Consider the following 12,078-nt stretch of genomic DNA (forward strand, 5'->3'; position numbering starts at 1 on the left):
TTTTTTCCTGCTAGGTGTGGTGGCTCACACCTGTAATCCCAGCATTCAGGGACCGGAAGAGAATCAGGAGGACAGGGAGAGGCTACAGAAGATCCTGTCTCAAGAACCAAAGAAATAAAGCCAGGCAGTGGTGGCACACGCCTTTAATCCCAGCACTTGAGAGGCAGAGGCAGGTGGATATCTGAGTTTGAGGCCAACCTGGTCCACAGAGTGAGTTCCAGGACAGCTAGGGTTACACAGAGAAAACCTGTCTCGATAAAACAAAACAAAACAAAAAAAAACAAAACAAAACAAACAAAAAGAACAAAGAAATAAACCATATATACCCAGATTTTTAAATTTTTTTTTTTTTGAGACAGGGTTTCTCTGTGTAGCCTTGGCTGTCCTGGAACTCACTCTGTAGACCACGCTGGCCTCAAACTCAGAAATCTGCTTGCCTCTGCCCAGATTTTTTAGATAATTGCATAGCTAGTGTAAAGTACTAAAAAACAATCCAGGAAAGTATGCATAAAAGAATAAACTCTTTATAGCCCTGAAGTCAGGAGCTAAGTAAGATATGACATGGGCTTTAGGTTGGAGAGATAACTTAACGGATAAATGTTTTGTCATTCAAGCTTAAGGGCATAAGTTCAAATCCCCAGGCCTCAGGTAAAACAACCTGGAAGCTGGAGACAGAAGACTCTGCAGGAGTTTGCAAACCATCAAGACCGACTTATGAAGAGGCCTGCCCCTACAAAAGGTGTAAGGAGAGGACTGACCTCTACATGTGTGCCATGGTGTCCACACACCAAGGCACAAATCAACCACACAGAAATCACAGGCATATTTTAAAAACTGCACTTTGAAGCTGGGCTTTAAAGGGATGTTGGTGCAAGCAGCCTTTGATTTCAGCACTTGAGAGGAAGAGGCAGGCAGATTTCTATGAGTTCCAGGACAGCCTGGTCTACAGATCAAGTCCCAGGACAGCCAGGGCCAAATCGTGAGACATGGTCTCAAAAAAACCCAACCGACCAACCAGCAACAACAAAGCAAAACAAACAAACAAAACAAGAGAGAAAACTTAAAACAGCACTGGGACATTGAGTGGGCGTGGCTACTCACATCTGTAATTCCAGCACTGGACATTGAGTGGGCGTGGCTACTCACATCTGTAATTCCAGCACTGGACATTGAGTGAGCGTGGCTACTCACATCTGTAATTCCAGCACTGGACATTGAGTGGGCGTGGCTACTCACATCTGTAATTCCAGCACTGGACATTGAGTGGGCGTGGCTACTCACATCTGTAATTCCAGCACTTGCGTGGCTAAGACACGAGTATGATCCCATGTTCAAGGCCAGCCTAGGTTACTGTGAGACATTACTAAAAGTATGGAGTTTGGACTTGGACAACAGAGGTTGGAGCCAGTACTCACTAAGTAGATAAACATCCTGGCAATCTCTGTGGACACATGACCGGTGACACCTTGTGCTCTAGACAGTTGGCAATAAGAGGAGTGTTTGAGGGGGTACCATGGTCCCACCAGGGTGTCGCTCAGGACTCCCCCAAAAGTAGGCATCATAAGGGTGGGATTCTACACACTCTAACTACTCACTAACCTAGAACCTATGCATGGAAGCTCAGTGGGGGGACAGGGGTCAAGGGGGCAATCTTTACAGAAACATCTAATTAAGAAACTTCTAGGGCTGGCGAGATGGCTCAGCAGGTAAGAGCACTGACTACTGTTCCGAAGGTCCTGAGTTCAAATCCCAGCAACCACATGATGGCTCACAATCACCCGTAATGAGTTCTAATGCCCTCCTCTGGCATGTCTGGAGACAGCTACAGTGTACTTACATATAATAATAAATAAATTATTTATTTATTTATTATAATTAAATAAATTATAAGCGAGCAGAGGTCCTGAGTTCAATTCCCAGCAACCACATGATGGCTCACAACCATCTGTACAGCTAGAGTACACTCATATACATAAAATAAATAAATAGCTCTTTAAAAAAGAAACTTCTAAGAGGCAGGTGGATTTCTGAGTTCGAGGCCAGCCTGTTCTACAGAGTGAGCTCCAGGACAGCCAGGGCTATACAGAGAAACCCTGTCTCAAAAAAAAAAAAAAAAAAAAAAAAGAATTATGGTCTGTGTGTACTTCAGAACTAGAATCACAGACGTTTGCGAGCCATCCTGTGGGTGCTGAGTATAGAACCCGGGTCCTCTGGAAGCCAGTGTGCTCATCCACTGAGCCATCTCTCCAGCCCATATGCAATGTCTCTCTTTCTTGTTCTTAACCACGTTTACTTCCACTTACCCCTAGACACTTTGAACAAGGAGATCCTCCATCGCTTGAGCACACCCTGAACCCAGTTAGCACACATGGGGACACAAATGTCACTGAGAATGTGAGAGCCACCAAACAGAGAGGTAGGATCTGGGGGCGTGGCTCAGCGAGTTGGGGAGGGGTGCGGTAAAGTCTACCAAGTGAGACAGAGGTTGGGAAGCAGCTGAAGATATGAGGATCGGAACACTAGAGGACATGGGTACCAGTTCATTGTGTTCCGGACGATGCTGGCTGGCCTTCACCGTAGCTCACCTTCACCCTTTGCTTACACAGACTCATGACAAGAATCCCCCGAGGCTGATCTGGATGCAGTCATGACTGGCTCTCAACCCAGCCAACCTTGTGCTCCCTGTATGAAATCTAGAACTCCAAACCCAACAGGAAAACCAACAGAACAGACCAATGTGTGTGGTGTGTGCCTGTGTCCAGCAGTGCGCATGCATGTGTAGGCCGCAAGTCAACTTCAAGACCTTCCAGGATCACTCACTACTTTTTTGTTTTCACTTTTGAGACAGGTTCTCAGGGGATGTAGACTGAGTTCGACCTCTCCATGTAACTAAGGATGCTCCTGACCTCCTCGAGGCTCCTGTCTCATTTGCACTAGGACTGCAGTCATGTGCTACCATACTTGGCTTTGAAAGTGTTAACCTTAAAAAAAAATTTTTAAAGAATTATTTATTTATATATATGAGTTCACTGTAGCTGTACTGATGGTTGTGAACCATCATGTGGTTGCTGGGAATTGAACTCAGGACCTCTGCTCGCTCCAGCCTTGCTTGCTCCGGCCCAAAGATTTATTTATTATTATATGTAAGTACACTGTAGCTGTCTCCAGATGCATCAGAGGAGGGCAGCACACCTCATTCCGGGTGGTTGTGAACCACCTTGTGGTTGCTGGGATTTGAACTCAGGACCTTCAGAAGAGCAGTCAGGGCTCCAGCTCTAATATATATATAAAACTTTTATTTTATGTTCATGGATGTTCTGCCTGCATGTGTGTCTGTATATTTGTGTGCCTGGTGCCCTGGGAGGCCAAAGGAGGAGATTAGATCCCGTGGGACTGGAGTTACAGACAGGTGCGAGCCACCACGTACGCTCTCGTGAAGGAACCTTGGGTCCTCTGTAAGAACAGCCGGTGCTCTCACCCTCTGAGCATCATCTGAGCCATCTCTCCAGCCCCAAAGTGCTGAAAAACTGATGATAGTGAATCCAACAAAAGGTGCAAAGCGTCCGGAATGCACACGCCACTGGCGGGATTGCGTATCAGTCCAGCCTAGGAGAACTGAGCCTTTCAGAGACTGACGTAGGCCTCTGTCACGTGACCCGGCCATCTGACACCTACGCGATTGGCCCAGAGATAGGAGCTTGTGTTTACCTCCAACCCCCCAAAAAACCCGTCTCGCGTTGTCCTAGTTAGGGTTACTACAGCTGAGATCAAGCACTGTGGCCAAAAGCAACCCCGTGGAGGAAAGGGTTTATTCAGTTTACAGTTCCACACCAATGTTCGTCTCTGAAGGAAGTCAGGGCAGGAACTCACACAGGGCAGGAACCTGGAGGCAGGAGCTGATGCAGAGGCCATGGAGTAAGGCTGCTTATTGGATTGCGCCCCCTGGCTTGTTCAGCTTTCTTTCTTTTTTTGTTGTTGTTTTGTTTTTTGGTTTTTCCAAGACAGGGTTTCTCTGTATATCCCTGGCTGTCCTGGAGCTCACTCAGTAGACCAGGCTGGCCTCCAACTCAGAAATCTGCCTGCCTCTGCCTCCCAAATGTTGGGATTAAAGGCATGCGCCACTACGCCCGGCTCAGCCTGCTTTCTTATAGAACCCAGGACCACCATCCCAAGGATGGCACCACCTGCAATGGGCCTGTTCCCTCCCCCTCATTGTCACTAATTAAGGAAACACCCCTATAGACTTGCCTATAGCCGGATATTATGGAGACATTTTCTCAACTGAGGCTCCCTTCACTCTGATGACTACAGTTTGTGCACAAGATGACGTAAATCTAGCCAGTACACGTGTGCACACACTAATTTGTGTGTGCCCCAAGCTTTTGAGAAATAATTGAAATGTCATATATAATGGCATTGTATTGCCACTGAGGGCTGACAAGAGGCAACCCCTGGAGCTGGGTGTGGCAGTACATGCCTGTAATCTCATTCTGGGGAGGCTGACAAGGATCACTGTGAGTTTGAGGCAAGCCTCGGTTACAGAGTGAGAACCCTGCCTCAAAACCAAGCAAGCAGGGCTGGAGAGCTGGCTCAGCGGTTGAGAGCACTGACTTCTCTTCCAGAGGTCCTGAGTTCAATTCCCAGTAACCACATGGTGGCTCACAACCATCGGTAATAAATCCAATGCCCTCTCCTGGTGTGTACTCACATACATAAAATAAATAAATGTTAAAAACAAACAAAACAGGGCTGGTGAGATGGCTCAGCGGGTAAGAGCACACTGACTGCTCTTCCAAAGGTCCTGAGTTCGGATCCCAGCAACCACATGGTGGCTCACAACCACCCATAATGAGTTCTGACGCCCTCTTCTGGTGCGTCTGAAGACAGCTACAGTGAATTACACCGGAGCGAATGGGCAAGCAGGGTTGGAGCAAGCAGAGGTCCTGAGTTCAATTCCCAGCAGCCATACTCATACATATAAAATAAATAAATAAATCTTTAAAAAAATTCATTCATTCAAAAAAAAAAAAAAACCCAACCAACCAAGCAAGCAAACAAAGACTTGGGTGATGTGCTTAGCATGTAGAAAGTCCTATGGCCAATCCTAAGCTCAAAACCCCACAAGAGAGGAAGAGGAGGAAAGGGGGAGGGGTGCCTCTAAGAACATGCAGAGATCTCAGATGCCCTGGGCTGAGTCAGAGCAGCCAGACCACCCAAACCAACATGTAGTGTGGAAGTTCATCTGTACGACCCCAGAGGGTAAGCTACAGAGAAAGAAACACATTCCTAGTTGGTGCAGTGTGGTAGGGGCAGAGTACGAATGAGGGGACTGCAGGGCGGAGGGGGGAGTCTTTGTAGAGTGAGGTCTTTGGTCAATTCCAAAGATGGGAGGGGAAAGACCGCTGATCCAAATCATAGTGGCCAAATTAATTAAAGCATGCAATTAGTTACAAACAAGCTTTTTTACTCGTCTACAGAGGCTATGTCCCCCTTAACGTGGGCTTTAGGACAAGGCTTTTATAGCTCAGGACAAGGGGCTTTCCATACAGAGGCCTTTAGAGGTAGAACAGGCAGGGTTACGGGAGCAGAACATGAGCAGAACAAGTTAGTCGGGAGGACCTCCCGAAACAAAGACAGGATTCCAAGATGGCGGCAACAATGTAGGCTTAACCTTTGAAACAAAGGTAGGGTTGCAAGAAGGTTACAAACAAAGGTTTGGAACAAAGACACGATGGCCATTCCTGCAGAATCTGTAGAAAGGTTTGTAGTTATGGTTACAGGTGGGGCATAGTCTACTCCTTGAGAAACAGAGTTAATCATAAACAGGAATGAACCTAGTTTGTCTTTACTATAAGATGGGTCTCAAGCCTAAAATGGAGGCAGGCTGGTTCGTCAAACTATTTATTTACTTATTTATTTATTTATTTTAAGATTTTTTTAAATTTACTATAAATAAGTACACTGTAGCTGTCTTCATATGCACCAGAAGAGGGTGTCAAATCTCATTATGGGTGGTTGTGAGCCACCACATGGTTGCTGGGATTTGAACTCAGGACCTTCGGAAGAGCAGTTGGTGCTCTTAACCCGCTGAGCCATCTCATCAGCCCTTATTTTTTTATTCTATAATTTTACACACACACACACAGAATGTACTTTGATGATTACAGCCCCCCCCATATCCGTTATCTCTTCCCCCTCCCACTGAACCCTTTGTTTATTTTAACTTCGTTTTACTCTTGGCCCACAGCATTTAAGCACAGATAGGGAGTTATTTACCTGAACAAGCCTAATTGACCAACCAGGGGTTACACCACTGAAGAATGTCCTCTTCCAACAACTAATAACTAACGGCCTGTCCCTCTTCTCTGTGAGCCTTCCAGGGGGTCACGTAGATGTCCCATGTAGGGCTCCGTACTCCATGGGCATCGATGGTCTGTGCTTTTACTAGTCTCTGCATTAACTGTGGCCCACTGCAGAAGTGTCTCTGACCAAGCCTGATGATAACACTTATCTATGAGCGTGAAAATGAATATTTGGTCTCTTTGACAATATAGTAAAACTAAAATAGCCAGGCGGTGGTGGCGTACTCCTTTAATCCCAACACTTGGGAGGCAGAGGCAGGCGGATTTCTGAGTTCGAGGCCAGCCTGGTCTACAGAGTGAGTTCCAGGACAGCCCAGGCTACACAGAGAACCCATGTCTCAAAAACAAACAAACAAACAAACAAACAAACCAAAAACAGGAGGCCAGCCTGGTCTACAGAGTGAGTTCCAGGACAGCCAGGGCTACACAGAGAAACCCTGTCGCGAGAAAGAAAAAAAAACAAAAAAACAAAAAACAGGACCGCGGGTCAGAAAATTGGCTCAGCCAGTACGGGGAGCTTGCTGCCAAGCCTGGGACCTCAGGTTCATCTTGGGGACCCACGTCGTGGAAGCAGGGAACTGACTTCCTAAATGGGGGATGGGGTGGTTCGCCCGTGGAACTCGGGAAATCCCAGGTCGGCTAGAGTAAAAATTAGCGAGAATGAACACGAGGCTTCAGTACACCGGAGCAGAAGCAAGCCCACGCTGGTGTGAGCCAGGCGTGCACCCCTGTTGGGCAAAGCCGGGCAAGGCATGAGCGCATGGGAACGCTCAGCCGCCAGGGGGCGCTCCGCACTGGTGATGTGTGTGAAATAACACTTCTTCTCTTGCGGTTCTTCGATTCCGATCACTGGCAACTTAGTCTCTAAGCTACCAAGCTACAGAATAATCAGGTGATCGGGTCCAAGCCAGAGGCAGGGCACGGACAGCCTGGGCTGGAGAGACGCTCGGCTGGCTCTCCGGCATGTGTCCTAGAGCCTGGCCTGGCTGTGGGTCCTGGGGAGGAAGGTCGCTGCGTACTGCACTGACAAAGGCAGGCAGGGCTGAAAAGCAGGGCTGGCGTGGGATCACTGGGTCATCCCTAACCAGTCCAAGTGACGAAGGACCAGAGGACAGGCGAGGCAACCGCGCAACCGTCTTCAAGACTTGCGCCAGTTAAGAGCGCCTGCTGCTGTTTCAGTGGATCCCGGGTCGATCCTCAGCACCCACACTTCAATCCCAAGGGATCCGGCGCCGTCCTCTGAGCCCAAGGGCCCTCAGGGACCCACCCACATGGTACACAGACAGACGTTTAGGCAAGCTACCCATACACATAAAATAGCAATAACAATAGCAACAATAATAATCTTCTTGCACCGGGGCGGTGAGGTCACAGACTCTGTGCCCCACTTTGTTGCATCCTTGGCAGGGGGCTTGGGAAAGAAAGGGATGGCTGAGGGAGGAGCCACAAAGAAACCCCGACAGCCTCAAATCCACTTCCTCGGCTCATTTTTTTTTTTTAAACTACATCTTTAATCAAAAGAATACACATCAAACAAACCTTTAAAAGGTTGAACGGTACAGATTAAACAAAACACACGCATGGGGAGGGTTAGGAACTGTGGAAGGGTCAGCTTGCAGGTGCGCGGAGCACAGCACACGAGATAGCAGCTTAGCCGCACAAAGTGACAGAGCCAAATCTACATCCTAGTATTCCTGGCAAGTCTATGTATATGCGTGATTGAATGGGTGTGGGCATATGCCTGTGTGAGGACATGTGTGCAAGTGTCTGTGAGCACATGTTTGTATGAGTGTGTGAGGTCATGTGTGCACGTGTGTATGTGAGCACGTGTTTATGAGTGTGTGAGGACACGGGTGTATGAGTGTATGAGAGGACATGTGTGCATGTGTGTGTGAGGAAATGTGTGTATGAGGACATGTGTGCATGTATGTGTGAGGACATGTGTATCTAGACACATGTACATGTATGTGTGTAAGGATACATGTGCATGTTTATGAGGACATGTGTGCATGTGTGTGTGGGGACACATTTGCTTGTGTGTGTGAGAACATGTGTGTGTAAGGATACATATGCATGTGTATGGGGACATGTGTGAATGTGTGTGTGAGGACATGTGTGCATATGAGGCCTGAAGCCAACCTCACATGTCTTCTATGACTGCTCTCTGCTTTAGCTATTGAAGAAGTCTCTTGCTGAGCTGGGAGCCTGACAATTACAGCTGGTGTAGCCGGCCAGTTTATTCCAGGATCCGGTCTCCCGGCGATCCAGTGACAGCCAGCTGCACTTGCCTGGCTTTTGTGTGATTTAGAAGAACAACTCCAGTGGTCACTTTACTGAAGCAAGCTTCACATCACTGTATAGCCCTGGCTGTCCTGGAACTCACTCTGTAGACCAGGCTGGCCTCAAACTCAGAAATCCGCCTGCCTCTGCCTCCCAAGTGCTGGGATTAAAGACGTGCGCCGCCACAGCTCAGCTGAAGCAAGCACTTTATCTGCTGTGTCGTCCTCTCAGTCCCCTTCCTTTTAGTGAAACACGATTTCATACCAGCTCAGGTTGGCCTTGAACTTACAGCAATTCCCCTGCTTCAGCCACACTACACCCAGCTTTTTGTTTTGTTTTGGAAACAATCTTGTGGGGTAGCCCAGGCTGGCTTAGAACTCACAGTCCTGCTGTCTCTGCCTCTCCAGCATAGCCTACGTCCGTGCCCACTGCGGTGGTGAGGCTTTCCTTTAATCCACAATGGACAAGACACAGATGACACAAGATTTGTGGGGTCATCCTGTTGCACTCTACCTGGCGCACTCTACTCTCAAGCATTTTCAGTTACGATTTTTCTTTTTATTGATTTTTTTGTTTTGTTTTGTTTTGTTTTTTCGAGTCAGAGTTTCTCTGTATAGCCCTGGCTGTCCTGGAACTCACTCTGTAGACCAGGCTGGCCCGAACTCAGAAATCCGCCTGCCTCTGCCTCCCAAGTGCTGGGACTAAAGGCGTGCGCCACCACCACCCAGCTTCTTTTTATTGTTATGTGTTTGCTTGTTTGTTTTGAAACAGGGTGTCACTACAACCCAAGCTAACCTAGCCCCTCTCTAAGCCAAGAAGGGACCTTAAGTTCTGGGGTTACCTGCATGTGCCATCACTCCCAGCTTATAAATTTTAAAATTAATTATTTTTAAATAAAAGATCAAAGGCCTGAGTGGAGCTTAATGATCAAGGAAGAGGGAATCTCTGTAGGCCAGCCTGGTCTACAGAGCAAGTTCTAGGACAACCAGGGCCACACAGAGAAACCCTGTCTTTTTTTTTTTTTTTTAAAGATTTATTTATTTTATTATATATAAGTACACTGTAGCTAGTTGTCTTCAGGGTGTCAGATCTCATTATAGATGGTTGTGAGCCACCATGTGGTTGCTGGGATTTGAACTCAGGACCTTCAGAAGAGCAGTCAGTGCTCTTAACCACTGAGCCATCTCTCCAGCCTGAAACCCTGTCTTTATAAACCAGGGAGGGAGGGAAAAGGGGAGGGGAAGGGAGGAGGAGGGAGAGTGGAAGAATGGGCAGGGGGAGAGAGAGAAAGAGAGAGAGAGAGAGAGAGAGAGAGAGAGAGAGAGAGAGAGAGAGAGAGGACAGTCTCATGGTTGTGGTCCAGGCTACCCTAAAACTCCTGCGCAGAGGATAGCTTCTGTCCTCTGTACTCCTCCTCCTGCCTTTCCCTCTGGAATGCTGGGATTTCAGGGCCATGCACCCCCACCCCAGCTCACCAGGGTACCAGGGTTTGTGCTTTTTTTCACCAACATCATGCAGGCTCCTAGACCATCCCCTGTGGCTGTTTTGTTCTCAGAAGAAAATTCAGAGTGAAACTCTCCCTGGATCAGGAAAGTGAGGTGGTTAAACCTGAAGGACTTTGGTTTGGTTTGGTTTGGGACAGGGTTTTTCTGTATCAACCTGGCTGCTCCAGAACTGTCTCTATAGACCAGACTGGCCTCCGGTCTCTGCCTCCTGGATTTTTAGGATTTTTTTTTTTTTAAAGGCTTCAATTCGCATCAGGAAATGCAGAATCCTGGGAGCTCTTTTGCCATACTCTGTGTTCATAGCAATCAAAACTTCAGCCATGGGAAGTTGCCCGTGAGCAGCTGGAGTCGTCCGTAGCGCTGATGGTGCGTCAGTGGTCTCAACTGTTTCCGCCACTGCTGGGCAGAGAGAGCTTGAAGAAAGGACCCTGATGGCCTCCTTGACACTCATCTCCCAGGGCCTGGAGACCTGGGGCACTGGCAGAGCCAGGGCAGAGGGAGGGGACAGACAAGGCCAGAGAGACTTCCAACACAAGTCCCTGAAAACGATGGCAGAATTCGCACCCACCCTTCCATCCCCCAGACCCCTGCGTTTGCTCCTCTCACGCTGAGGGTCTCTTGGCTGCTTCCTCCAGCTGGCCCCAGGATTGCAGGGTTAAATGACTCCCAAGGTCGAGGCATTCCTAAGTGCTGATACTTGAAGCCAAGTTGGTCAAGATCAAAGCCGTGCCCATAAGCTCCCCCAACCTGGGGCCCCAGGGGCAGCTTTCCACCTCCTAGAGTTGGGGGTGGTGACGGCAGGGTTGGTCAGCAGACCTTCAAGAAAAGCTTCTCTGTTTGCACACCTGAGCACACTCGGGCAGCTGGACACTTCCCAGCCTGCACCGCCAGGCTCGGAGACCTCCTCATTCCCAGGCAGGAGTAGGGAGTACTCCCACCTATACATGACCTTGGGTGGGGGGGCAGGGTGACTGAAAGCCTTAACTCAGGGGTGCTGGGATGGAGGATAGGTGGGCACCACTATGCCCAGTGGGGTGCAGCTTTTATACTGAACTTGCAGGTGCTGAGCGAGTCCCTGGAGAGGGCCCGGCAGAGCTGTAACTGCCTGGAGACAGCTCCCTGGTCAGGACAGAGGGTTGCTCATCAGAGAACACGCATATCTTAGTCAGGGTAGACCCAGGGATCCCCAAGCATGGAAGGAAATCATAGGGTAAGGACCTAAGACGCTTGTCCCCTAAACCTCACTCCAGAGTTTAGGCAGGCCCCACAGCAGGTGACCCAAATACCTTAGGTTGCTCTTGCAAGCCAGCCCACTCTTGCCTCATCTTGGACCTTCACCAGCTCAGATCTTCAGAGCTCTCAGGTAACAGTCCGATTCGGAGAGCCACACATGTGGCCATATGCAATAGCAAAGCACTTCGGGAGTTTCGAATTAACACAGACAGCACATGGAGATTCATGTTCAGTCCACCCCTGTGGCTCTTGAAGTCACGCCTGGCTGACAGACTAGAAGCCTCAGCTAGATCGGTTAGGCTACCTAGCTCGTCCAGCTGGTAGCATGTACTCTTCCTGGGTCATCTCCACACTTTTTTTTTTTTAATTAATAGATTTATTTATTCACTTTACATCCCAATATTAGCCCCTCTCTCCTCCGGTACTCCCTCACACAGTTCCTCCACCCCATCCTCCCACCTTTCCCCCTTTATTTGTGCTGCTGGGTATCAAACCCAGGACCCCACAAGTGCTGGGTGGGCAAGTACTCTACCACTGAAGGACATAACTATTATCTGTTGTCTTAACGGTAGTGTGATAACATGACCCACATTCCCATGAACTTGAGTACATGCGCGCATGTGTATATACACACTCACACGCATGGCTAATATGACTTCTGTCAACTAACACACACACAAACACACACACACACACAC

The sequence above is a fragment of the Mastomys coucha genome, unplaced genomic scaffold, assembly GCF_008632895.1.
Source record: "Mastomys coucha isolate ucsf_1 unplaced genomic scaffold, UCSF_Mcou_1 pScaffold3, whole genome shotgun sequence".
Lineage (NCBI taxonomy): Eukaryota > Metazoa > Chordata > Mammalia > Rodentia > Muridae > Mastomys > Mastomys coucha.